This window comes from Schistocerca americana, unplaced genomic scaffold (assembly GCF_021461395.2).
Source record: "Schistocerca americana isolate TAMUIC-IGC-003095 unplaced genomic scaffold, iqSchAmer2.1 HiC_scaffold_1456, whole genome shotgun sequence".
Classification (NCBI taxonomy): Eukaryota; Metazoa; Arthropoda; class Insecta; order Orthoptera; family Acrididae; genus Schistocerca; species Schistocerca americana.
This window is the reverse complement of record NW_025725539.1, coordinates 1-23,477: the sequence shown is the minus strand read 5'-3', so window position 1 is coordinate 23,477 and position 23,477 is coordinate 1. Positions and strand designations below refer to the sequence as shown.

At 49.9% G+C, this 23,477-nt stretch overlaps 42 non-coding genes across 42 annotated transcripts; all 42 read left to right on the top strand.

The window, feature by feature from the left end:
• The first annotated feature begins 175 nt into the window (after nucleotides 1–175).
• Trnat-cgu lies at nucleotides 176–247 on the top strand. Its single transcript has one exon. It is a non-coding gene; the product is annotated as a tRNA-Thr (tRNA).
• A 303-nt stretch (nucleotides 248–550) lies between these two features.
• On the top strand, nucleotides 551–624 carry Trnan-guu. Its single transcript has one exon. It is a non-coding gene; the product is annotated as a tRNA-Asn (tRNA).
• Nucleotides 625–1,313: 689 nt separating this feature from the next.
• Nucleotides 1,314–1,385, top strand: Trnat-cgu. Its single transcript has one exon. It is a non-coding gene; the product is annotated as a tRNA-Thr (tRNA).
• A 303-nt stretch (nucleotides 1,386–1,688) lies between these two features.
• Nucleotides 1,689–1,762, top strand: Trnan-guu. The gene has a single exon. It is a non-coding gene; the product is annotated as a tRNA-Asn (tRNA).
• Nucleotides 1,763–2,451: 689 nt separating this feature from the next.
• Trnat-cgu lies at nucleotides 2,452–2,523 on the top strand. The gene has a single exon. It is a non-coding gene; the product is annotated as a tRNA-Thr (tRNA).
• Nucleotides 2,524–2,826: 303 nt separating this feature from the next.
• Trnan-guu lies at nucleotides 2,827–2,900 on the top strand. Its single transcript has one exon. It is a non-coding gene; the product is annotated as a tRNA-Asn (tRNA).
• Nucleotides 2,901–3,589: 689 nt separating this feature from the next.
• Trnat-cgu lies at nucleotides 3,590–3,661 on the top strand. The gene has a single exon. It is a non-coding gene; the product is annotated as a tRNA-Thr (tRNA).
• Nucleotides 3,662–3,964: 303 nt separating this feature from the next.
• Nucleotides 3,965–4,038, top strand: Trnan-guu. The gene has a single exon. It is a non-coding gene; the product is annotated as a tRNA-Asn (tRNA).
• A 689-nt stretch (nucleotides 4,039–4,727) lies between these two features.
• Trnat-cgu lies at nucleotides 4,728–4,799 on the top strand. Its single transcript has one exon. It is a non-coding gene; the product is annotated as a tRNA-Thr (tRNA).
• Nucleotides 4,800–5,102: 303 nt separating this feature from the next.
• Trnan-guu lies at nucleotides 5,103–5,176 on the top strand. Its single transcript has one exon. It is a non-coding gene; the product is annotated as a tRNA-Asn (tRNA).
• Nucleotides 5,177–5,865: 689 nt separating this feature from the next.
• Trnat-cgu lies at nucleotides 5,866–5,937 on the top strand. Its single transcript has one exon. It is a non-coding gene; the product is annotated as a tRNA-Thr (tRNA).
• A 303-nt stretch (nucleotides 5,938–6,240) lies between these two features.
• On the top strand, nucleotides 6,241–6,314 carry Trnan-guu. The gene has a single exon. It is a non-coding gene; the product is annotated as a tRNA-Asn (tRNA).
• A 689-nt stretch (nucleotides 6,315–7,003) lies between these two features.
• Nucleotides 7,004–7,075, top strand: Trnat-cgu. Its single transcript has one exon. It is a non-coding gene; the product is annotated as a tRNA-Thr (tRNA).
• Nucleotides 7,076–7,378: 303 nt separating this feature from the next.
• On the top strand, nucleotides 7,379–7,452 carry Trnan-guu. Its single transcript has one exon. It is a non-coding gene; the product is annotated as a tRNA-Asn (tRNA).
• A 689-nt stretch (nucleotides 7,453–8,141) lies between these two features.
• Nucleotides 8,142–8,213, top strand: Trnat-cgu. Its single transcript has one exon. It is a non-coding gene; the product is annotated as a tRNA-Thr (tRNA).
• Nucleotides 8,214–8,516: 303 nt separating this feature from the next.
• Nucleotides 8,517–8,590, top strand: Trnan-guu. Its single transcript has one exon. It is a non-coding gene; the product is annotated as a tRNA-Asn (tRNA).
• A 689-nt stretch (nucleotides 8,591–9,279) lies between these two features.
• Nucleotides 9,280–9,351, top strand: Trnat-cgu. Its single transcript has one exon. It is a non-coding gene; the product is annotated as a tRNA-Thr (tRNA).
• Nucleotides 9,352–9,654: 303 nt separating this feature from the next.
• Nucleotides 9,655–9,728, top strand: Trnan-guu. The gene has a single exon. It is a non-coding gene; the product is annotated as a tRNA-Asn (tRNA).
• A 689-nt stretch (nucleotides 9,729–10,417) lies between these two features.
• On the top strand, nucleotides 10,418–10,489 carry Trnat-cgu. The gene has a single exon. It is a non-coding gene; the product is annotated as a tRNA-Thr (tRNA).
• Nucleotides 10,490–10,792: 303 nt separating this feature from the next.
• Nucleotides 10,793–10,866, top strand: Trnan-guu. Its single transcript has one exon. It is a non-coding gene; the product is annotated as a tRNA-Asn (tRNA).
• Nucleotides 10,867–11,555: 689 nt separating this feature from the next.
• Nucleotides 11,556–11,627, top strand: Trnat-cgu. The gene has a single exon. It is a non-coding gene; the product is annotated as a tRNA-Thr (tRNA).
• A 303-nt stretch (nucleotides 11,628–11,930) lies between these two features.
• Trnan-guu lies at nucleotides 11,931–12,004 on the top strand. Its single transcript has one exon. It is a non-coding gene; the product is annotated as a tRNA-Asn (tRNA).
• Nucleotides 12,005–12,693: 689 nt separating this feature from the next.
• Nucleotides 12,694–12,765, top strand: Trnat-cgu. Its single transcript has one exon. It is a non-coding gene; the product is annotated as a tRNA-Thr (tRNA).
• A 303-nt stretch (nucleotides 12,766–13,068) lies between these two features.
• Trnan-guu lies at nucleotides 13,069–13,142 on the top strand. The gene has a single exon. It is a non-coding gene; the product is annotated as a tRNA-Asn (tRNA).
• Nucleotides 13,143–13,831: 689 nt separating this feature from the next.
• Nucleotides 13,832–13,903, top strand: Trnat-cgu. Its single transcript has one exon. It is a non-coding gene; the product is annotated as a tRNA-Thr (tRNA).
• Nucleotides 13,904–14,206: 303 nt separating this feature from the next.
• Trnan-guu lies at nucleotides 14,207–14,280 on the top strand. Its single transcript has one exon. It is a non-coding gene; the product is annotated as a tRNA-Asn (tRNA).
• Nucleotides 14,281–14,969: 689 nt separating this feature from the next.
• Nucleotides 14,970–15,041, top strand: Trnat-cgu. Its single transcript has one exon. It is a non-coding gene; the product is annotated as a tRNA-Thr (tRNA).
• A 303-nt stretch (nucleotides 15,042–15,344) lies between these two features.
• Trnan-guu lies at nucleotides 15,345–15,418 on the top strand. Its single transcript has one exon. It is a non-coding gene; the product is annotated as a tRNA-Asn (tRNA).
• Nucleotides 15,419–16,107: 689 nt separating this feature from the next.
• On the top strand, nucleotides 16,108–16,179 carry Trnat-cgu. Its single transcript has one exon. It is a non-coding gene; the product is annotated as a tRNA-Thr (tRNA).
• Nucleotides 16,180–16,482: 303 nt separating this feature from the next.
• On the top strand, nucleotides 16,483–16,556 carry Trnan-guu. The gene has a single exon. It is a non-coding gene; the product is annotated as a tRNA-Asn (tRNA).
• Nucleotides 16,557–17,245: 689 nt separating this feature from the next.
• Trnat-cgu lies at nucleotides 17,246–17,317 on the top strand. The gene has a single exon. It is a non-coding gene; the product is annotated as a tRNA-Thr (tRNA).
• A 303-nt stretch (nucleotides 17,318–17,620) lies between these two features.
• On the top strand, nucleotides 17,621–17,694 carry Trnan-guu. The gene has a single exon. It is a non-coding gene; the product is annotated as a tRNA-Asn (tRNA).
• A 689-nt stretch (nucleotides 17,695–18,383) lies between these two features.
• Nucleotides 18,384–18,455, top strand: Trnat-cgu. The gene has a single exon. It is a non-coding gene; the product is annotated as a tRNA-Thr (tRNA).
• Nucleotides 18,456–18,758: 303 nt separating this feature from the next.
• Nucleotides 18,759–18,832, top strand: Trnan-guu. The gene has a single exon. It is a non-coding gene; the product is annotated as a tRNA-Asn (tRNA).
• Nucleotides 18,833–19,521: 689 nt separating this feature from the next.
• Trnat-cgu lies at nucleotides 19,522–19,593 on the top strand. The gene has a single exon. It is a non-coding gene; the product is annotated as a tRNA-Thr (tRNA).
• A 303-nt stretch (nucleotides 19,594–19,896) lies between these two features.
• Nucleotides 19,897–19,970, top strand: Trnan-guu. The gene has a single exon. It is a non-coding gene; the product is annotated as a tRNA-Asn (tRNA).
• Nucleotides 19,971–20,659: 689 nt separating this feature from the next.
• On the top strand, nucleotides 20,660–20,731 carry Trnat-cgu. Its single transcript has one exon. It is a non-coding gene; the product is annotated as a tRNA-Thr (tRNA).
• A 303-nt stretch (nucleotides 20,732–21,034) lies between these two features.
• On the top strand, nucleotides 21,035–21,108 carry Trnan-guu. The gene has a single exon. It is a non-coding gene; the product is annotated as a tRNA-Asn (tRNA).
• A 689-nt stretch (nucleotides 21,109–21,797) lies between these two features.
• Nucleotides 21,798–21,869, top strand: Trnat-cgu. The gene has a single exon. It is a non-coding gene; the product is annotated as a tRNA-Thr (tRNA).
• Nucleotides 21,870–22,172: 303 nt separating this feature from the next.
• Trnan-guu lies at nucleotides 22,173–22,246 on the top strand. Its single transcript has one exon. It is a non-coding gene; the product is annotated as a tRNA-Asn (tRNA).
• A 690-nt stretch (nucleotides 22,247–22,936) lies between these two features.
• Nucleotides 22,937–23,008, top strand: Trnat-cgu. The gene has a single exon. It is a non-coding gene; the product is annotated as a tRNA-Thr (tRNA).
• A 303-nt stretch (nucleotides 23,009–23,311) lies between these two features.
• Trnan-guu lies at nucleotides 23,312–23,385 on the top strand. Its single transcript has one exon. It is a non-coding gene; the product is annotated as a tRNA-Asn (tRNA).
• Nucleotides 23,386–23,477: the final 92 nt, after the last annotated feature.

The window sequence follows — 23,477 nt, the reverse complement described above, 5'->3', positions numbered from 1 at the left end:
GCTGGCCCGACGCTCGTCGTCGATCGTAAGGGCGAAACATTCAAGAGATTTGGAAAACGGCAATTTGGACAACCCCAGCAGCAGCTGTGTGCCAAATCCGATATCTGGTCGAGGGCTGCAAGATTCAGTATGATGAAGTAACAATTTGGGGATAGCTCACAAACGCTAAGCTGCCGCCTTCTTAGCTCAGTGGTAGAGCACTGGTCTCGTAAACCAGGGGTCGTGAGTTCGAACCTCACAGAAGGCATTCATTTTTTAAACCTTCCTGCAAGGAGCGGAGCTATCTCGAGCAACATCTAACACATGGCAGTACACTGAATGAAAGGGATGTTCTACAACCTATGACAAGTATTCTACTGGCCTCAGAGGTTTTCTGAATTCATAGGCAGAACATTGGTTTGTATGCATTTTGTAGTATAATGTCATGCTTGGCGATGTCATTCGTTTACGAGCCTCGCTACAGTGTGCATGCACGTTATCCATGTGAAGAGGCGTAAGCAAATGCTACCACTCGCGTTGATATACAGAGCACAAGGGAGCCAAAGTCAAGGCCTCCGTGGCGCAATCGGCTAGCGCGTTCGGCTGTTAACCGAAAGGTTGGTGGTTCGAGCCCACCCGGGGGCGAAATCGTTTTAACCGGCACCGAGGTGAGGACATACGTCAACTTTGTTAGAGATGCACAGCTAGTGTGACAATTTGGCTGTGTTTGAGTGATGCCACAGAGCCTTATACACATTCAGCCAAGTGACACTGTAGGTAAAAACATGGCCCTACACAGACGTTCTGCTGTTTTCCTTTTTATTCGTCATGTTTGACACTGCAGTAGAGCGACGCCCACCACAAAAGACGTATTCTTTACATTCAATTTCAGCGTATACGTCGCGAGTGCCATATGACAGGGCCTGTCTCTCGATGTCGATTTGTATTTGGTGTCTCTTAAGTGTCGGTCTGCAGTAGGCCGCTGTTGGCCGAGCGACGTGCAGTCGCCTTACATGAAGCCCCATGGGCAACGCCAGCGCCACTGTGGACAACAGCATACTGTAGCCAGAGAGAGGAGCCGAAAGGCGCATTTCGCAGTCGAGCCACGCTATCCCACAAGCTGTCCACTAGGTCAGGATTGCGCAGACCGCAAACTTTTGCTGGCCCGACGCTCGTCGTCGATCGTAAGGGCGAAACATTCAAGAGATTTGGAAAACGGCAATTTGGACAACCCCAGCAGCAGCTGTGTGCCAAATCCGATATCTGGTCGAGGGCTGCAAGATTCAGTATGATGAAGTAACAATTTGGGGATAGCTCACAAACGCTAAGCTGCCGCCTTCTTAGCTCAGTGGTAGAGCACTGGTCTCGTAAACCAGGGGTCGTGAGTTCGAACCTCACAGAAGGCATTCATTTTTTAAACCTTCCTGCAAGGAGCGGAGCTATCTCGAGCAACATCTAACACATGGCAGTACACTGAATGAAAGGGATGTTCTACAACCTATGACAAGTATTCTACTGGCCTCAGAGGTTTTCTGAATTCATAGGCAGAACATTGGTTTGTATGCATTTTGTAGTATAATGTCATGCTTGGCGATGTCATTCGTTTACGAGCCTCGCTACAGTGTGCATGCACGTTATCCATGTGAAGAGGCGTAAGCAAATGCTACCACTCGCGTTGATATACAGAGCACAAGGGAGCCAAAGTCAAGGCCTCCGTGGCGCAATCGGCTAGCGCGTTCGGCTGTTAACCGAAAGGTTGGTGGTTCGAGCCCACCCGGGGGCGAAATCGTTTTAACCGGCACCGAGGTGAGGACATACGTCAACTTTGTTAGAGATGCACAGCTAGTGTGACAATTTGGCTGTGTTTGAGTGATGCCACAGAGCCTTATACACATTCAGCCAAGTGACACTGTAGGTAAAAACATGGCCCTACACAGACGTTCTGCTGTTTTCCTTTTTATTCGTCATGTTTGACACTGCAGTAGAGCGACGCCCACCACAAAAGACGTATTCTTTACATTCAATTTCAGCGTATACGTCGCGAGTGCCATATGACAGGGCCTGTCTCTCGATGTCGATTTGTATTTGGTGTCTCTTAAGTGTCGGTCTGCAGTAGGCCGCTGTTGGCCGAGCGACGTGCAGTCGCCTTACATGAAGCCCCATGGGCAACGCCAGCGCCACTGTGGACAACAGCATACTGTAGCCAGAGAGAGGAGCCGAAAGGCGCATTTCGCAGTCGAGCCACGCTATCCCACAAGCTGTCCACTAGGTCAGGATTGCGCAGACCGCAAACTTTTGCTGGCCCGACGCTCGTCGTCGATCGTAAGGGCGAAACATTCAAGAGATTTGGAAAACGGCAATTTGGACAACCCCAGCAGCAGCTGTGTGCCAAATCCGATATCTGGTCGAGGGCTGCAAGATTCAGTATGATGAAGTAACAATTTGGGGATAGCTCACAAACGCTAAGCTGCCGCCTTCTTAGCTCAGTGGTAGAGCACTGGTCTCGTAAACCAGGGGTCGTGAGTTCGAACCTCACAGAAGGCATTCATTTTTTAAACCTTCCTGCAAGGAGCGGAGCTATCTCGAGCAACATCTAACACATGGCAGTACACTGAATGAAAGGGATGTTCTACAACCTATGACAAGTATTCTACTGGCCTCAGAGGTTTTCTGAATTCATAGGCAGAACATTGGTTTGTATGCATTTTGTAGTATAATGTCATGCTTGGCGATGTCATTCGTTTACGAGCCTCGCTACAGTGTGCATGCACGTTATCCATGTGAAGAGGCGTAAGCAAATGCTACCACTCGCGTTGATATACAGAGCACAAGGGAGCCAAAGTCAAGGCCTCCGTGGCGCAATCGGCTAGCGCGTTCGGCTGTTAACCGAAAGGTTGGTGGTTCGAGCCCACCCGGGGGCGAAATCGTTTTAACCGGCACCGAGGTGAGGACATACGTCAACTTTGTTAGAGATGCACAGCTAGTGTGACAATTTGGCTGTGTTTGAGTGATGCCACAGAGCCTTATACACATTCAGCCAAGTGACACTGTAGGTAAAAACATGGCCCTACACAGACGTTCTGCTGTTTTCCTTTTTATTCGTCATGTTTGACACTGCAGTAGAGCGACGCCCACCACAAAAGACGTATTCTTTACATTCAATTTCAGCGTATACGTCGCGAGTGCCATATGACAGGGCCTGTCTCTCGATGTCGATTTGTATTTGGTGTCTCTTAAGTGTCGGTCTGCAGTAGGCCGCTGTTGGCCGAGCGACGTGCAGTCGCCTTACATGAAGCCCCATGGGCAACGCCAGCGCCACTGTGGACAACAGCATACTGTAGCCAGAGAGAGGAGCCGAAAGGCGCATTTCGCAGTCGAGCCACGCTATCCCACAAGCTGTGCACTAGGTCAGGATTGCGCAGACCGCAAACTTTTGCTGGCCCGACGCTCGTCGTCGATCGTAAGGGCGAAACATTCAAGAGATTTGGAAAACGGCAATTTGGACAACCCCAGCAGCAGCTGTGTGCCAAATCCGATATCTGGTCGAGGGCTGCAAGATTCAGTATGATGAAGTAACAATTTGGGGATAGCTCACAAACGCTAAGCTGCCGCCTTCTTAGCTCAGTGGTAGAGCACTGGTCTCGTAAACCAGGGGTCGTGAGTTCGAACCTCACAGAAGGCATTCATTTTTTAAACCTTCCTGCAAGGAGCGGAGCTATCTCGAGCAACATCTAACACATGGCAGTACACTGAATGAAAGGGATGTTCTACAACCTATGACAAGTATTCTACTGGCCTCAGAGGTTTTCTGAATTCATAGGCAGAACATTGGTTTGTATGCATTTTGTAGTATAATGTCATGCTTGGCGATGTCATTCGTTTACGAGCCTCGCTACAGTGTGCATGCACGTTATCCATGTGAAGAGGCGTAAGCAAATGCTACCACTCGCGTTGATATACAGAGCACAAGGGAGCCAAAGTCAAGGCCTCCGTGGCGCAATCGGCTAGCGCGTTCGGCTGTTAACCGAAAGGTTGGTGGTTCGAGCCCACCCGGGGGCGAAATCGTTTTAACCGGCACCGAGGTGAGGACATACGTCAACTTTGTTAGAGATGCACAGCTAGTGTGACAATTTGGCTGTGTTTGAGTGATGCCACAGAGCCTTATACACATTCAGCCAAGTGACACTGTAGGTAAAAACATGGCCCTACACAGACGTTCTGCTGTTTTCCTTTTTATTCGTCATGTTTGACACTGCAGTAGAGCGACGCCCACCACAAAAGACGTATTCTTTACATTCAATTTCAGCGTATACGTCGCGAGTGCCATATGACAGGGCCTGTCTCTCGATGTCGATTTGTATTTGGTGTCTCTTAAGTGTCGGTCTGCAGTAGGCCGCTGTTGGCCGAGCGACGTGCAGTCGCCTTACATGAAGCCCCATGGGCAACGCCAGCGCCACTGTGGACAACAGCATACTGTAGCCAGAGAGAGGAGCCGAAAGGCGCATTTCGCAGTCGAGCCACGCTATCCCACAAGCTGTCCACTAGGTCAGGATTGCGCAGACCGCAAACTTTTGCTGGCCCGACGCTCGTCGTCGATCGTAAGGGCGAAACATTCAAGAGATTTGGAAAACGGCAATTTGGACAACCCCAGCAGCAGCTGTGTGCCAAATCCGATATCTGGTCGAGGGCTGCAAGATTCAGTATGATGAAGTAACAATTTGGGGATAGCTCACAAACGCTAAGCTGCCGCCTTCTTAGCTCAGTGGTAGAGCACTGGTCTCGTAAACCAGGGGTCGTGAGTTCGAACCTCACAGAAGGCATTCATTTTTTAAACCTTCCTGCAAGGAGCGGAGCTATCTCGAGCAACATCTAACACATGGCAGTACACTGAATGAAAGGGATGTTCTACAACCTATGACAAGTATTCTACTGGCCTCAGAGGTTTTCTGAATTCATAGGCAGAACATTGGTTTGTATGCATTTTGTAGTATAATGTCATGCTTGGCGATGTCATTCGTTTACGAGCCTCGCTACAGTGTGCATGCACGTTATCCATGTGAAGAGGCGTAAGCAAATGCTACCACTCGCGTTGATATACAGAGCACAAGGGAGCCAAAGTCAAGGCCTCCGTGGCGCAATCGGCTAGCGCGTTCGGCTGTTAACCGAAAGGTTGGTGGTTCGAGCCCACCCGGGGGCGAAATCGTTTTAACCGGCACCGAGGTGAGGACATACGTCAACTTTGTTAGAGATGCACAGCTAGTGTGACAATTTGGCTGTGTTTGAGTGATGCCACAGAGCCTTATACACATTCAGCCAAGTGACACTGTAGGTAAAAACATGGCCCTACACAGACGTTCTGCTGTTTTCCTTTTTATTCGTCATGTTTGACACTGCAGTAGAGCGACGCCCACCACAAAAGACGTATTCTTTACATTCAATTTCAGCGTATACGTCGCGAGTGCCATATGACAGGGCCTGTCTCTCGATGTCGATTTGTATTTGGTGTCTCTTAAGTGTCGGTCTGCAGTAGGCCGCTGTTGGCCGAGCGACGTGCAGTCGCCTTACATGAAGCCCCATGGGCAACGCCAGCGCCACTGTGGACAACAGCATACTGTAGCCAGAGAGAGGAGCCGAAAGGCGCATTTCGCAGTCGAGCCACGCTATCCCACAAGCTGTGCACTAGGTCAGGATTGCGCAGACCGCAAACTTTTGCTGGCCCGACGCTCGTCGTCGATCGTAAGGGCGAAACATTCAAGAGATTTGGAAAACGGCAATTTGGACAACCCCAGCAGCAGCTGTGTGCCAAATCCGATATCTGGTCGAGGGCTGCAAGATTCAGTATGATGAAGTAACAATTTGGGGATAGCTCACAAACGCTAAGCTGCCGCCTTCTTAGCTCAGTGGTAGAGCACTGGTCTCGTAAACCAGGGGTCGTGAGTTCGAACCTCACAGAAGGCATTCATTTTTTAAACCTTCCTGCAAGGAGCGGAGCTATCTCGAGCAACATCTAACACATGGCAGTACACTGAATGAAAGGGATGTTCTACAACCTATGACAAGTATTCTACTGGCCTCAGAGGTTTTCTGAATTCATAGGCAGAACATTGGTTTGTATGCATTTTGTAGTATAATGTCATGCTTGGCGATGTCATTCGTTTACGAGCCTCGCTACAGTGTGCATGCACGTTATCCATGTGAAGAGGCGTAAGCAAATGCTACCACTCGCGTTGATATACAGAGCACAAGGGAGCCAAAGTCAAGGCCTCCGTGGCGCAATCGGCTAGCGCGTTCGGCTGTTAACCGAAAGGTTGGTGGTTCGAGCCCACCCGGGGGCGAAATCGTTTTAACCGGCACCGAGGTGAGGACATACGTCAACTTTGTTAGAGATGCACAGCTAGTGTGACAATTTGGCTGTGTTTGAGTGATGCCACAGAGCCTTATACACATTCAGCCAAGTGACACTGTAGGTAAAAACATGGCCCTACACAGACGTTCTGCTGTTTTCCTTTTTATTCGTCATGTTTGACACTGCAGTAGAGCGACGCCCACCACAAAAGACGTATTCTTTACATTCAATTTCAGCGTATACGTCGCGAGTGCCATATGACAGGGCCTGTCTCTCGATGTCGATTTGTATTTGGTGTCTCTTAAGTGTCGGTCTGCAGTAGGCCGCTGTTGGCCGAGCGACGTGCAGTCGCCTTACATGAAGCCCCATGGGCAACGCCAGCGCCACTGTGGACAACAGCATACTGTAGCCAGAGAGAGGAGCCGAAAGGCGCATTTCGCAGTCGAGCCACGCTATCCCACAAGCTGTGCACTAGGTCAGGATTGCGCAGACCGCAAACTTTTGCTGGCCCGACGCTCGTCGTCGATCGTAAGGGCGAAACATTCAAGAGATTTGGAAAACGGCAATTTGGACAACCCCAGCAGCAGCTGTGTGCCAAATCCGATATCTGGTCGAGGGCTGCAAGATTCAGTATGATGAAGTAACAATTTGGGGATAGCTCACAAACGCTAAGCTGCCGCCTTCTTAGCTCAGTGGTAGAGCACTGGTCTCGTAAATCAGGGGTCGTGAGTTCGAACCTCACAGAAGGCATTCATTTTTTAAACCTTCCTGCAAGGAGCGGAGCTATCTCGAGCAACATCTAACACATGGCAGTACACTGAATGAAAGGGATGTTCTACAACCTATGACAAGTATTCTACTGGCCTCAGAGGTTTTCTGAATTCATAGGCAGAACATTGGTTTGTATGCATTTTGTAGTATAATGTCATGCTTGGCGATGTCATTCGTTTACGAGCCTCGCTACAGTGTGCATGCACGTTATCCATGTGAAGAGGCGTAAGCAAATGCTACCACTCGCGTTGATATACAGAGCACAAGGGAGCCAAAGTCAAGGCCTCCGTGGCGCAATCGGCTAGCGCGTTCGGCTGTTAACCGAAAGGTTGGTGGTTCGAGCCCACCCGGGGGCGAAATCGTTTTAACCGGCACCGAGGTGAGGACATACGTCAACTTTGTTAGAGATGCACAGCTAGTGTGACAATTTGGCTGTGTTTGAGTGATGCCACAGAGCCTTATACACATTCAGCCAAGTGACACTGTAGGTAAAAACATGGCCCTACACAGACGTTCTGCTGTTTTCCTTTTTATTCGTCATGTTTGACACTGCAGTAGAGCGACGCCCACCACAAAAGACGTATTCTTTACATTCAATTTCAGCGTATACGTCGCGAGTGCCATATGACAGGGCCTGTCTCTCGATGTCGATTTGTATTTGGTGTCTCTTAAGTGTCGGTCTGCAGTAGGCCGCTGTTGGCCGAGCGACGTGCAGTCGCCTTACATGAAGCCCCATGGGCAACGCCAGCGCCACTGTGGACAACAGCATACTGTAGCCAGAGAGAGGAGCCGAAAGGCGCATTTCGCAGTCGAGCCACGCTATCCCACAAGCTGTCCACTAGGTCAGGATTGCGCAGACCGCAAACTTTTGCTGGCCCGACGCTCGTCGTCGATCGTAAGGGCGAAACATTCAAGAGATTTGGAAAACGGCAATTTGGACAACCCCAGCAGCAGCTGTGTGCCAAATCCGATATCTGGTCGAGGGCTGCAAGATTCAGTATGATGAAGTAACAATTTGGGGATAGCTCACAAACGCTAAGCTGCCGCCTTCTTAGCTCAGTGGTAGAGCACTGGTCTCGTAAACCAGGGGTCGTGAGTTCGAACCTCACAGAAGGCATTCATTTTTTAAACCTTCCTGCAAGGAGCGGAGCTATCTCGAGCAACATCTAACACATGGCAGTACACTGAATGAAAGGGATGTTCTACAACCTATGACAAGTATTCTACTGGCCTCAGAGGTTTTCTGAATTCATAGGCAGAACATTGGTTTGTATGCATTTTGTAGTATAATGTCATGCTTGGCGATGTCATTCGTTTACGAGCCTCGCTACAGTGTGCATGCACGTTATCCATGTGAAGAGGCGTAAGCAAATGCTACCACTCGCGTTGATATACAGAGCACAAGGGAGCCAAAGTCAAGGCCTCCGTGGCGCAATCGGCTAGCGCGTTCGGCTGTTAACCGAAAGGTTGGTGGTTCGAGCCCACCCGGGGGCGAAATCGTTTTAACCGGCACCGAGGTGAGGACATACGTCAACTTTGTTAGAGATGCACAGCTAGTGTGACAATTTGGCTGTGTTTGAGTGATGCCACAGAGCCTTATACACATTCAGCCAAGTGACACTGTAGGTAAAAACATGGCCCTACACAGACGTTCTGCTGTTTTCCTTTTTATTCGTCATGTTTGACACTGCAGTAGAGCGACGCCCACCACAAAAGACGTATTCTTTACATTCAATTTCAGCGTATACGTCGCGAGTGCCATATGACAGGGCCTGTCTCTCGATGTCGATTTGTATTTGGTGTCTCTTAAGTGTCGGTCTGCAGTAGGCCGCTGTTGGCCGAGCGACGTGCAGTCGCCTTACATGAAGCCCCATGGGCAACGCCAGCGCCACTGTGGACAACAGCATACTGTAGCCAGAGAGAGGAGCCGAAAGGCGCATTTCGCAGTCGAGCCACGCTATCCCACAAGCTGTGCACTAGGTCAGGATTGCGCAGACCGCAAACTTTTGCTGGCCCGACGCTCGTCGTCGATCGTAAGGGCGAAACATTCAAGAGATTTGGAAAACGGCAATTTGGACAACCCCAGCAGCAGCTGTGTGCCAAATCCGATATCTGGTCGAGGGCTGCAAGATTCAGTATGATGAAGTAACAATTTGGGGATAGCTCACAAACGCTAAGCTGCCGCCTTCTTAGCTCAGTGGTAGAGCACTGGTCTCGTAAACCAGGGGTCGTGAGTTCGAACCTCACAGAAGGCATTCATTTTTTAAACCTTCCTGCAAGGAGCGGAGCTATCTCGAGCAACATCTAACACATGGCAGTACACTGAATGAAAGGGATGTTCTACAACCTATGACAAGTATTCTACTGGCCTCAGAGGTTTTCTGAATTCATAGGCAGAACATTGGTTTGTATGCATTTTGTAGTATAATGTCATGCTTGGCGATGTCATTCGTTTACGAGCCTCGCTACAGTGTGCATGCACGTTATCCATGTGAAGAGGCGTAAGCAAATGCTACCACTCGCGTTGATATACAGAGCACAAGGGAGCCAAAGTCAAGGCCTCCGTGGCGCAATCGGCTAGCGCGTTCGGCTGTTAACCGAAAGGTTGGTGGTTCGAGCCCACCCGGGGGCGAAATCGTTTTAACCGGCACCGAGGTGAGGACATACGTCAACTTTGTTAGAGATGCACAGCTAGTGTGACAATTTGGCTGTGTTTGAGTGATGCCACAGAGCCTTATACACATTCAGCCAAGTGACACTGTAGGTAAAAACATGGCCCTACACAGACGTTCTGCTGTTTTCCTTTTTATTCGTCATGTTTGACACTGCAGTAGAGCGACGCCCACCACAAAAGACGTATTCTTTACATTCAATTTCAGCGTATACGTCGCGAGTGCCATATGACAGGGCCTGTCTCTCGATGTCGATTTGTATTTGGTGTCTCTTAAGTGTCGGTCTGCAGTAGGCCGCTGTTGGCCGAGCGACGTGCAGTCGCCTTACATGAAGCCCCATGGGCAACGCCAGCGCCACTGTGGACAACAGCATACTGTAGCCAGAGAGAGGAGCCGAAAGACGCATTTCGCAGTCGAGCCACGCTATCCCACAAGCTGTGCACTAGGTCAGGATTGCGCAGACCGCAAACTTTTGCTGGCCCGACGCTCGTCGTCGATCGTAAGGGCGAAACATTCAAGAGATTTGGAAAACGGCAATTTGGACAACCCCAGCAGCAGCTGTGTGCCAAATCCGATATCTGGTCGAGGGCTGCAAGATTCAGTATGATGAAGTAACAATTTGGGGATAGCTCACAAACGCTAAGCTGCCGCCTTCTTAGCTCAGTGGTAGAGCACTGGTCTCGTAAACCAGGGGTCGTGAGTTCGAACCTCACAGAAGGCATTCATTTTTTAAACCTTCCTGCAAGGAGCGGAGCTATCTCGAGCAACATCTAACACATGGCAGTACACTGAATGAAAGGGATGTTCTACAACCTATGACAAGTATTCTACTGGCCTCAGAGGTTTTCTGAATTCATAGGCAGAACATTGGTTTGTATGCATTTTGTAGTATAATGTCATGCTTGGCGATGTCATTCGTTTACGAGCCTCGCTACAGTGTGCATGCACGTTATCCATGTGAAGAGGCGTAAGCAAATGCTACCACTCGCGTTGATATACAGAGCACAAGGGAGCCAAAGTCAAGGCCTCCGTGGCGCAATCGGCTAGCGCGTTCGGCTGTTAACCGAAAGGTTGGTGGTTCGAGCCCACCCGGGGGCGAAATCGTTTTAACCGGCACCGAGGTGAGGACATACGTCAACTTTGTTAGAGATGCACAGCTAGTGTGACAATTTGGCTGTGTTTGAGTGATGCCACAGAGCCTTATACACATTCAGCCAAGTGACACTGTAGGTAAAAACATGGCCCTACACAGACGTTCTGCTGTTTTCCTTTTTATTCGTCATGTTTGACACTGCAGTAGAGCGACGCCCACCACAAAAGACGTATTCTTTACATTCAATTTCAGCGTATACGTCGCGAGTGCCATATGACAGGGCCTGTCTCTCGATGTCGATTTGTATTTGGTGTCTCTTAAGTGTCGGTCTGCAGTAGGCCGCTGTTGGCCGAGCGACGTGCAGTCGCCTTACATGAAGCCCCATGGGCAACGCCAGCGCCACTGTGGACAACAGCATACTGTAGCCAGAGAGAGGAGCCGAAAGGCGCATTTCGCAGTCGAGCCACGCTATCCCACAAGCTGTGCACTAGGTCAGGATTGCGCAGACCGCAAACTTTTGCTGGCCCGACGCTCGTCGTCGATCGTAAGGGCGAAACATTCAAGAGATTTGGAAAACGGCAATTTGGACAACCCCAGCAGCAGCTGTGTGCCAAATCCGATATCTGGTCGAGGGCTGCAAGATTCAGTATGATGAAGTAACAATTTGGGGATAGCTCACAAACGCTAAGCTGCCGCCTTCTTAGCTCAGTGGTAGAGCACTGGTCTCGTAAACCAGGGGTCGTGAGTTCGAACCTCACAGAAGGCATTCATTTTTTAAACCTTCCTGCAAGGAGCGGAGCTATCTCGAGCAACATCTAACACATGGCAGTACACTGAATGAAAGGGATGTTCTACAACCTATGACAAGTATTCTACTGGCCTCAGAGGTTTTCTGAATTCATAGGCAGAACATTGGTTTGTATGCATTTTGTAGTATAATGTCATGCTTGGCGATGTCATTCGTTTACGAGCCTCGCTACAGTGTGCATGCACGTTATCCATGTGAAGAGGCGTAAGCAAATGCTACCACTCGCGTTGATATACAGAGCACAAGGGAGCCAAAGTCAAGGCCTCCGTGGCGCAATCGGCTAGCGCGTTCGGCTGTTAACCGAAAGGTTGGTGGTTCGAGCCCACCCGGGGGCGAAATCGTTTTAACCGGCACCGAGGTGAGGACATACGTCAACTTTGTTAGAGATGCACAGCTAGTGTGACAATTTGGCTGTGTTTGAGTGATGCCACAGAGCCTTATACACATTCAGCCAAGTGACACTGTAGGTAAAAACATGGCCCTACACAGACGTTCTGCTGTTTTCCTTTTTATTCGTCATGTTTGACACTGCAGTAGAGCGACGCCCACCACAAAAGACGTATTCTTTACATTCAATTTCAGCGTATACGTCGCGAGTGCCATATGACAGGGCCTGTCTCTCGATGTCGATTTGTATTTGGTGTCTCTTAAGTGTCGGTCTGCAGTAGGCCGCTGTTGGCCGAGCGACGTGCAGTCGCCTTACATGAAGCCCCATGGGCAACGCCAGCGCCACTGTGGACAACAGCATACTGTAGCCAGAGAGAGGAGCCGAAAGACGCATTTCGCAGTCGAGCCACGCTATCCCACAAGCTGTGCACTAGGTCAGGATTGCGCAGACCGCAAACTTTTGCTGGCCCGACGCTCGTCGTCGATCGTAAGGGCGAAACATTCAAGAGATTTGGAAAACGGCAATTTGGACAACCCCAGCAGCAGCTGTGTGCCAAATCCGATATCTGGTCGAGGGCTGCAAGATTCAGTATGATGAAGTAACAATTTGGGGATAGCTCACAAACGCTAAGCTGCCGCCTTCTTAGCTCAGTGGTAGAGCACTGGTCTCGTAAACCAGGGGTCGTGAGTTCGAACCTCACAGAAGGCATTCATTTTTTAAACCTTCCTGCAAGGAGCGGAGCTATCTCGAGCAACATCTAACACATGGCAGTACACTGAATGAAAGGGATGTTCTACAACCTATGACAAGTATTCTACTGGCCTCAGAGGTTTTCTGAATTCATAGGCAGAACATTGGTTTGTATGCATTTTGTAGTATAATGTCATGCTTGGCGATGTCATTCGTTTACGAGCCTCGCTACAGTGTGCATGCACGTTATCCATGTGAAGAGGCGTAAGCAAATGCTACCACTCGCGTTGATATACAGAGCACAAGGGAGCCAAAGTCAAGGCCTCCGTGGCGCAATCGGCTAGCGCGTTCGGCTGTTAACCGAAAGGTTGGTGGTTCGAGCCCACCCGGGGGCGAAATCGTTTTAACCGGCACCGAGGTGAGGACATACGTCAACTTTGTTAGAGATGCACAGCTAGTGTGACAATTTGGCTGTGTTTGAGTGATGCCACAGAGCCTTATACACATTCAGCCAAGTGACACTGTAGGTAAAAACATGGCCCTACACAGACGTTCTGCTGTTTTCCTTTTTATTCGTCATGTTTGACACTGCAGTAGAGCGACGCCCACCACAAAAGACGTATTCTTTACATTCAATTTCAGCGTATACGTCGCGAGTGCCATATGACAGGGCCTGTCTCTCGATGTCGATTTGTATTTGGTGTCTCTTAAGTGTCGGTCTGCAGTAGGCCGCTGTTGGCCGAGCGACGTGCAGTCGCCTTACATGAAGCCCCATGGGCAACGCCAGCGCCACTGTGGACAACAGCATACTGTAGCCAGAGAGAGGAGCCGAAAGGCGCATTTCGCAGTCGAGCCACGCTATCCCACAAGCTGTGCACTAGGTCAGGATTGCGCAGACCGCAAACTTTTGCTGGCCCGACGCTCGTCGTCGATCGTAAGGGCGAAACATTCAAGAGATTTGGAAAACGGCAATTTGGACAACCCCAGCAGCAGCTGTGTGCCAAATCCGATATCTGGTCGAGGGCTGCAAGATTCAGTATGATGAAGTAACAATTTGGGGATAGCTCACAAACGCTAAGCTGCCGCCTTCTTAGCTCAGTGGTAGAGCACTGGTCTCGTAAACCAGGGGTCGTGAGTTCGAACCTCACAGAAGGCATTCATTTTTTAAACCTTCCTGCAAGGAGCGGAGCTATCTCGAGCAACATCTAACACATGGCAGTACACTGAATGAAAGGGATGTTCTACAACCTATGACAAGTATTCTACTGGCCTCAGAGGTTTTCTGAATTCATAGGCAGAACATTGGTTTGTATGCATTTTGTAGTATAATGTCATGCTTGGCGATGTCATTCGTTTACGAGCCTCGCTACAGTGTGCATGCACGTTATCCATGTGAAGAGGCGTAAGCAAATGCTACCACTCGCGTTGATATACAGAGCACAAGGGAGCCAAAGTCAAGGCCTCCGTGGCGCAATCGGCTAGCGCGTTCGGCTGTTAACCGAAAGGTTGGTGGTTCGAGCCCACCCGGGGGCGAAATCGTTTTAACCGGCACCGAGGTGAGGACATACGTCAACTTTGTTAGAGATGCACAGCTAGTGTGACAATTTGGCTGTGTTTGAGTGATGCCACAGAGCCTTATACACATTCAGCCAAGTGACACTGTAGGTAAAAACATGGCCCTACACAGACGTTCTGCTGTTTTCCTTTTTATTCGTCATGTTTGACACTGCAGTAGAGCGACGCCCACCACAAAAGACGTATTCTTTACATTCAATTTCAGCGTATACGTCGCGAGTGCCATATGACAGGGCCTGTCTCTCGATGTCGATTTGTATTTGGTGTCTCTTAAGTGTCGGTCTGCAGTAGGCCGCTGTTGGCCGAGCGACGTGCAGTCGCCTTACATGAAGCCCCATGGGCAACGCCAGCGCCACTGTGGACAACAGCATACTGTAGCCAGAGAGAGGAGCCGAAAGACGCATTTCGCAGTCGAGCCACGCTATCCCACAAGCTGTGCACTAGGTCAGGATTGCGCAGACCGCAAACTTTTGCTGGCCCGACGCTCGTCGTCGATCGTAAGGGCGAAACATTCAAGAGATTTGGAAAACGGCAATTTGGACAACCCCAGCAGCAGCTGTGTGCCAAATCCGATATCTGGTCGAGGGCTGCAAGATTCAGTATGATGAAGTAACAATTTGGGGATAGCTCACAAACGCTAAGCTGCCGCCTTCTTAGCTCAGTGGTAGAGCACTGGTCTCGTAAACCAGGGGTCGTGAGTTCGAACCTCACAGAAGGCATTCATTTTTTAAACCTTCCTGCAAGGAGCGGAGCTATCTCGAGCAACATCTAACACATGGCAGTACACTGAATGAAAGGGATGTTCTACAACCTATGACAAGTATTCTACTGGCCTCAGAGGTTTTCTGAATTCATAGGCAGAACATTGGTTTGTATGCATTTTGTAGTATAATGTCATGCTTGGCGATGTCATTCGTTTACGAGCCTCGCTACAGTGTGCATGCACGTTATCCATGTGAAGAGGCGTAAGCAAATGCTACCACTCGCGTTGATATACAGAGCACAAGGGAGCCAAAGTCAAGGCCTCCGTGGCGCAATCGGCTAGCGCGTTCGGCTGTTAACCGAAAGGTTGGTGGTTCGAGCCCACCCGGGGGCGAAATCGTTTTAACCGGCACCGAGGTGAGGACATACGTCAACTTTGTTAGAGATGCACAGCTAGTGTGACAATTTGGCTGTGTTTGAGTGATGCCACAGAGCCTTATACACATTCAGCCAAGTGACACTGTAGGTAAAAACATGGCCCTACACAGACGTTCTGCTGTTTTCCTTTTTATTCGTCATGTTTGACACTGCAGTAGAGCGACGCCCACCACAAAAGACGTATTCTTTACATTCAATTTCAGCGTATACGTCGCGAGTGCCATATGACAGGGCCTGTCTCTCGATGTCGATTTGTATTTGGTGTCTCTTAAGTGTCGGTCTGCAGTAGGCCGCTGTTGGCCGAGCGACGTGCAGTCGCCTTACATGAAGCCCCATGGGCAACGCCAGCGCCACTGTGGACAACAGCATACTGTAGCCAGAGAGAGGAGCCGAAAGGCGCATTTCGCAGTCGAGCCACGCTATCCCACAAGCTGTGCACTAGGTCAGGATTGCGCAGACCGCAAACTTTTGCTGGCCCGACGCTCGTCGTCGATCGTAAGGGCGAAACATTCAAGAGATTTGGAAAACGGCAATTTGGACAACCCCAGCAGCAGCTGTGTGCCAAATCCGATATCTGGTCGAGGGCTGCAAGATTCAGTATGATGAAGTAACAATTTGGGGATAGCTCACAAACGCTAAGCTGCCGCCTTCTTAGCTCAGTGGTAGAGCACTGGTCTCGTAAACCAGGGGTCGTGAGTTCGAACCTCACAGAAGGCATTCATTTTTTAAACCTTCCTGCAAGGAGCGGAGCTATCTCGAGCAACATCTAACACATGGCAGTACACTGAATGAAAGGGATGTTCTACAACCTATGACAAGTATTCTACTGGCCTCAGAGGTTTTCTGAATTCATAGGCAGAACATTGGTTTGTATGCATTTTGTAGTATAATGTCATGCTTGGCGATGTCATTCGTTTACGAGCCTCGCTACAGTGTGCATGCACGTTATCCATGTGAAGAGGCGTAAGCAAATGCTACCACTCGCGTTGATATACAGAGCACAAGGGAGCCAAAGTCAAGGCCTCCGTGGCGCAATCGGCTAGCGCGTTCGGCTGTTAACCGAAAGGTTGGTGGTTCGAGCCCACCCGGGGGCGAAATCGTTTTAACCGGCACCGAGGTGAGGACATACGTCAACTTTGTTAGAGATGCACAGCTAGTGTGACAATTTGGCTGTGTTTGAGTGATGCCACAGAGCCTTATACACATTCAGCCAAGTGACACTGTAGGTAAAAACATGGCCCTACACAGACGTTCTGCTGTTTTCCTTTTTATTCGTCATGTTTGACACTGCAGTAGAGCGACGCCCACCACAAAAGACGTATTCTTTACATTCAATTTCAGCGTATACGTCGCGAGTGCCATATGACAGGGCCTGTCTCTCGATGTCGATTTGTATTTGGTGTCTCTTAAGTGTCGGTCTGCAGTAGGCCGCTGTTGGCCGAGCGACGTGCAGTCGCCTTACATGAAGCCCCATGGGCAACGCCAGCGCCACTGTGGACAACAGCATACTGTAGCCAGAGAGAGGAGCCGAAAGGCGCATTTCGCAGTCGAGCCACGCTATCCCACAAGCTGTCCACTAGGTCAGGATTGCGCAGACCGCAAACTTTTGCTGGCCCGACGCTCGTCGTCGATCGTAAGGGCGAAACATTCAAGAGATTTGGAAAACGGCAATTTGGACAACCCCAGCAGCAGCTGTGTGCCAAATCCGATATCTGGTCGAGGGCTGCAAGATTCAGTATGATGAAGTAACAATTTGGGGATAGCTCACAAACGCTAAGCTGCCGCCTTCTTAGCTCAGTGGTAGAGCACTGGTCTCGTAAACCAGGGGTCGTGAGTTCGAACCTCACAGAAGGCATTCATTTTTTAAACCTTCCTGCAAGGAGCGGAGCTATCTCGAGCAACATCTAACACATGGCAGTACACTGAATGAAAGGGATGTTCTACAACCTATGACAAGTATTCTACTGGCCTCAGAGGTTTTCTGAATTCATAGGCAGAACATTGGTTTGTATGCATTTTGTAGTATAATGTCATGCTTGGCGATGTCATTCGTTTACGAGCCTCGCTACAGTGTGCATGCACGTTATCCATGTGAAGAGGCGTAAGCAAATGCTACCACTCGCGTTGATATACAGAGCACAAGGGAGCCAAAGTCAAGGCCTCCGTGGCGCAATCGGCTAGCGCGTTCGGCTGTTAACCGAAAGGTTGGTGGTTCGAGCCCACCCGGGGGCGAAATCGTTTTAACCGGCACCGAGGTGAGGACATACGTCAACTTTGTTAGAGATGCACAGCTAGTGTGACAATTTGGCTGTGTTTGAGTGATGCCACAGAGCCTTATACACATTCAGCCAAGTGACACTGTAGGTAAAAACATGGCCCTACACAGACGTTCTGCTGTTTTCCTTTTTATTCGTCATGTTTGACACTGCAGTAGAGCGACGCCCACCACAAAAGACGTATTCTTTACATTCAATTTCAGCGTATACGTCGCGAGTGCCATATGACAGGGCCTGTCTCTCGATGTCGATTTGTATTTGGTGTCTCTTAAGTGTCGGTCTGCAGTAGGCCGCTGTTGGCCGAGCGACGTGCAGTCGCCTTACATGAAGCCCCATGGGCAACGCCAGCGCCACTGTGGACAACAGCATACTGTAGCCAGAGAGAGGAGCCGAAAGGCGCATTTCGCAGTCGAGCCACGCTATCCCACAAGCTGTGCACTAGGTCAGGATTGCGCAGACCGCAAACTTTTGCTGGCCCGACGCTCGTCGTCGATCGTAAGGGCGAAACATTCAAGAGATTTGGAAAACGGCAATTTGGACAACCCCAGCAGCAGCTGTGTGCCAAATCCGATATCTGGTCGAGGGCTGCAAGATTCAGTATGATGAAGTAACAATTTGGGGATAGCTCACAAACGCTAAGCTGCCGCCTTCTTAGCTCAGTGGTAGAGCACTGGTCTCGTAAACCAGGGGTCGTGAGTTCGAACCTCACAGAAGGCATTCATTTTTTAAACCTTCCTGCAAGGAGCGGAGCTATCTCGAGCAACATCTAACACATGGCAGTACACTGAATGAAAGGGATGTTCTACAACCTATGACAAGTATTCTACTGGCCTCAGAGGTTTTCTGAATTCATAGGCAGAACATTGGTTTGTATGCATTTTGTAGTATAATGTCATGCTTGGCGATGTCATTCGTTTACGAGCCTCGCTACAGTGTGCATGCACGTTATCCATGTGAAGAGGCGTAAGCAAATGCTACCACTCGCGTTGATATACAGAGCACAAGGGAGCCAAAGTCAAGGCCTCCGTGGCGCAATCGGCTAGCGCGTTCGGCTGTTAACCGAAAGGTTGGTGGTTCGAGCCCACCCGGGGGCGAAATCGTTTTAACCGGCACCGAGGTGAGGACATACGTCAACTTTGTTAGAGATGCACAGCTAGTGTGACAATTTGGCTGTGTTTGAGTGATGCCACAGAGCCTTATACACATTCAGCCAAGTGACACTGTAGGTAAAAACATGGCCCTACACAGACGTTCTGCTGTTTTCCTTTTTATTCGTCATGTTTGACACTGCAGTAGAGCGACGCCCACCACAAAAGACGTATTCTTTACATTCAATTTCAGCGTATACGTCGCGAGTGCCATATGACAGGGCCTGTCTCTCGATGTCGATTTGTATTTGGTGTCTCTTAAGTGTCGGTCTGCAGTAGGCCGCTGTTGGCCGAGCGACGTGCAGTCGCCTTACATGAAGCCCCATGGGCAACGCCAGCGCCACTGTGGACAACAGCATACTGTAGCCAGAGAGAGGAGCCGAAAGACGCATTTCGCAGTCGAGCCACGCTATCCCACAAGCTGTGCACTAGGTCAGGATTGCGCAGACCGCAAACTTTTGCTGGCCCGACGCTCGTCGTCGATCGTAAGGGCGAAACATTCAAGAGATTTGGAAAACGGCAATTTGGACAACCCCAGCAGCAGCTGTGTGCCAAATCCGATATCTGGTCGAGGGCTGCAAGATTCAGTATGATGAAGTAACAATTTGGGGATAGCTCACAAACGCTAAGCTGCCGCCTTCTTAGCTCAGTGGTAGAGCACTGGTCTCGTAAACCAGGGGTCGTGAGTTCGAACCTCACAGAAGGCATTCATTTTTTAAACCTTCCTGCAAGGAGCGGAGCTATCTCGAGCAACATCTAACACATGGCAGTACACTGAATGAAAGGGATGTTCTACAACCTATGACAAGTATTCTACTGGCCTCAGAGGTTTTCTGAATTCATAGGCAGAACATTGGTTTGTATGCATTTTGTAGTATAATGTCATGCTTGGCGATGTCATTCGTTTACGAGCCTCGCTACAGTGTGCATGCACGTTATCCATGTGAAGAGGCGTAAGCAAATGCTACCACTCGCGTTGATATACAGAGCACAAGGGAGCCAAAGTCAAGGCCTCCGTGGCGCAATCGGCTAGCGCGTTCGGCTGTTAACCGAAAGGTTGGTGGTTCGAGCCCACCCGGGGGCGAAATCGTTTTAACCGGCACCGAGGTGAGGACATACGTCAACTTTGTTAGAGATGCACAGCTAGTGTGACAATTTGGCTGTGTTTGAGTGATGCCACAGAGCCTTATACACATTCAGCCAAGTGACACTGTAGGTAAAAACATGGCCCTACACAGACGTTCTGCTGTTTTCCTTTTTATTCGTCATGTTTGACACTGCAGTAGAGCGACGCCCACCACAAAAGACGTATTCTTTACATTCAATTTCAGCGTATACGTCGCGAGTGCCATATGACAGGGCCTGTCTCTCGATGTCGATTTGTATTTGGTGTCTCTTAAGTGTCGGTCTGCAGTAGGCCGCTGTTGGCCGAGCGACGTGCAGTCGCCTTACATGAAGCCCCATGGGCAACGCCAGCGCCACTGTGGACAACAGCATACTGTAGCCAGAGAGAGGAGCCGAAAGACGCATTTCGCAGTCGAGCCACGCTATCCCACAAGCTGTGCACTAGGTCAGGATTGCGCAGACCGCAAACTTTTGCTGGCCCGACGCTCGTCGTCGATCGTAAGGGCGAAACATTCAAGAGATTTGGAAAACGGCAATTTGGACAACCCCAGCAGCAGCTGTGTGCCAAATCCGATATCTGGTCGAGGGCTGCAAGATTCAGTATGATGAAGTAACAATTTGGGGATAGCTCACAAACGCTAAGCTGCCGCCTTCTTAGCTCAGTGGTAGAGCACTGGTCTCGTAAACCAGGGGTCGTGAGTTCGAACCTCACAGAAGGCATTCATTTTTTAAACCTTCCTGCAAGGAGCGGAGCTATCTCGAGCAACATCTAACACATGGCAGTACACTGAATGAAAGGGATGTTCTACAACCTATGACAAGTATTCTACTGGCCTCAGAGGTTTTCTGAATTCATAGGCAGAACATTGGTTTGTATGCATTTTGTAGTATAATGTCATGCTTGGCGATGTCATTCGTTTACGAGCCTCGCTACAGTGTGCATGCACGTTATCCATGTGAAGAGGCGTAAGCAAATGCTACCACTCGCGTTGATATACAGAGCACAAGGGAGCCAAAGTCAAGGCCTCCGTGGCGCAATCGGCTAGCGCGTTCGGCTGTTAACCGAAAGGTTGGTGGTTCGAGCCCACCCGGGGGCGAAATCGTTTTAACCGGCACCGAGGTGAGGACATACGTCAACTTTGTTAGAGATGCACAGCTAGTGTGACAATTTGGCTGTGTTTGAGTGATGCCACAGAGCCTTATACACATTCAGCCAAGTGACACTGTAGGTAAAAACATGGCCCTACACAGACGTTCTGCTGTTTTCCTTTTTATTCGTCATGTTTGACACTGCAGTAGAGCGACGCCCACCACAAAAGACGTATTCTTTACATTCAATTTCAGCGTATACGTCGCGAGTGCCATATGACAGGGCCTGTCTCTCGATGTCGATTTGTATTTGGTGTCTCTTAAGTGTCGGTCTGCAGTAGGCCGCTGTTGGCCGAGCGACGTGCAGTCGCCTTACATGAAGCCCCATGGGCAACGCCAGCGCCACTGTGGACAACAGCATACTGTAGCCAGAGAGAGGAGCCGAAAGGCGCATTTCGCAGTCGAGCCACGCTATCCCACAAGCTGTGCACTAGGTCAGGATTGCGCAGACCGCAAACTTTTGCTGGCCCGACGCTCGTCGTCGATCGTAAGGGCGAAACATTCAAGAGATTTGGAAAACGGCAATTTGGACAACCCCAGCAGCAGCTGTGTGCCAAATCCGATATCTGGTCGAGGGCTGCAAGATTCAGTATGATGAAGTAACAATTTGGGGATAGCTCACAAACGCTAAGCTGCCGCCTTCTTAGCTCAGTGGTAGAGCACTGGTCTCGTAAACCAGGGGTCGTGAGTTCGAACCTCACAGAAGGCATTCATTTTTTAAACCTTCCTGCAAGGAGCGGAGCTATCTCGAGCAACATCTAACACATGGCAGTACACTGAATGAAAGGGATGTTCTACAACCTATGACAAGTATTCTACTGGCCTCAGAGGTTTTCTGAATTCATAGGCAGAACATTGGTTTGTATGCATTTTGTAGTATAATGTCATGCTTGGCGATGTCATTCGTTTACGAGCCTCGCTACAGTGTGCATGCACGTTATCCATGTGAAGAGGCGTAAGCAAATGCTACCACTCGCGTTGATATACAGAGCACAAGGGAGCCAAAGTCAAGGCCTCCGTGGCGCAATCGGCTAGCGCGTTCGGCTGTTAACCGAAAGGTTGGTGGTTCGAGCCCACCCGGGGGCGAAATCGTTTTAACCGGCACCGAGGTGAGGACATACGTCAACTTTGTTAGAGATGCACAGCTAGTGTGACAATTTGGCTGTGTTTGAGTGATGCCACAGAGCCTTATACACATTCAGCCAAGTGACACTGTAGGTAAAAACATGGCCCTACACAGACGTTCTGCTGTTTTCCTTTTTATTCGTCATGTTTGACACTGCAGTAGAGCGACGCCCACCACAAAAGACGTATTCTTTACATTCAATATTCAGCGTATACGTCGCGAGTGCCATATGACAGGGCCTGTCTCTCGATGTCGATTTGTATTTGGTGTCTCTTAAGTGTCGGTCTGCAGTAGGCCGCTGTTGGCCGAGCGACGTGCAGTCGCCTTACATGAAGCCCCATGGGCAACGCCAGCGCCACTGTGGACAACAGCATACTGTAGCCAGAGAGAGGAGCCGAAAGACGCATTTCGCAGTCGAGCCACGCTATCCCACAAGCTGTGCACTAGGTCAGGATTGCGCAGACCGCAAACTTTTGCTGGCCCGACGCTCGTCGTCGATCGTAAGGGCGAAACATTCAAGAGATTTGGAAAACGGCAATTTGGACAACCCCAGCAGCAGCTGTGTGCCAAATCCGATATCTGGTCGAGGGCTGCAAGATTCAGTATGATGAAGTAACAATTTGGGGATAGCTCACAAACGCTAAGCTGCCGCCTTCTTAGCTCAGTGGTAGAGCACTGGTCTCGTAAACCAGGGGTCGTGAGTTCGAACCTCACAGAAGGCATTCATTTTTTAAACCTTCCTGCAAGGAGCGGAGCTATCTCGAGCAACATCTAACACATGGCAGTACACTGAATGAAAGGGATGTTCTACAACCTATGACAAGTATTCTACTGGCCTCAGAGGTTTTCTGAATTCATAGGCAGAACATTGGTTTGTATGCATTTTGTAGTATAATGTCATGCTTGGCGATGTCATTCGTTTACGAGCCTCGCTACAGTGTGCATGCACGTTATCCATGTGAAGAGGCGTAAGCAAATGCTACCACTCGCGTTGATATACAGAGCACAAGGGAGCCAAAGTCAAGGCCTCCGTGGCGCAATCGGCTAGCGCGTTCGGCTGTTAACCGAAAGGTTGGTGGTTCGAGCCCACCCGGGGGCGAAATCGTTTTAACCGGCACCGAGGTGAGGACATACGTCAACTTTGTTAGAGATGCACAGCTAGTGTGACAATTTGGCTGTGTTTGAGTGATG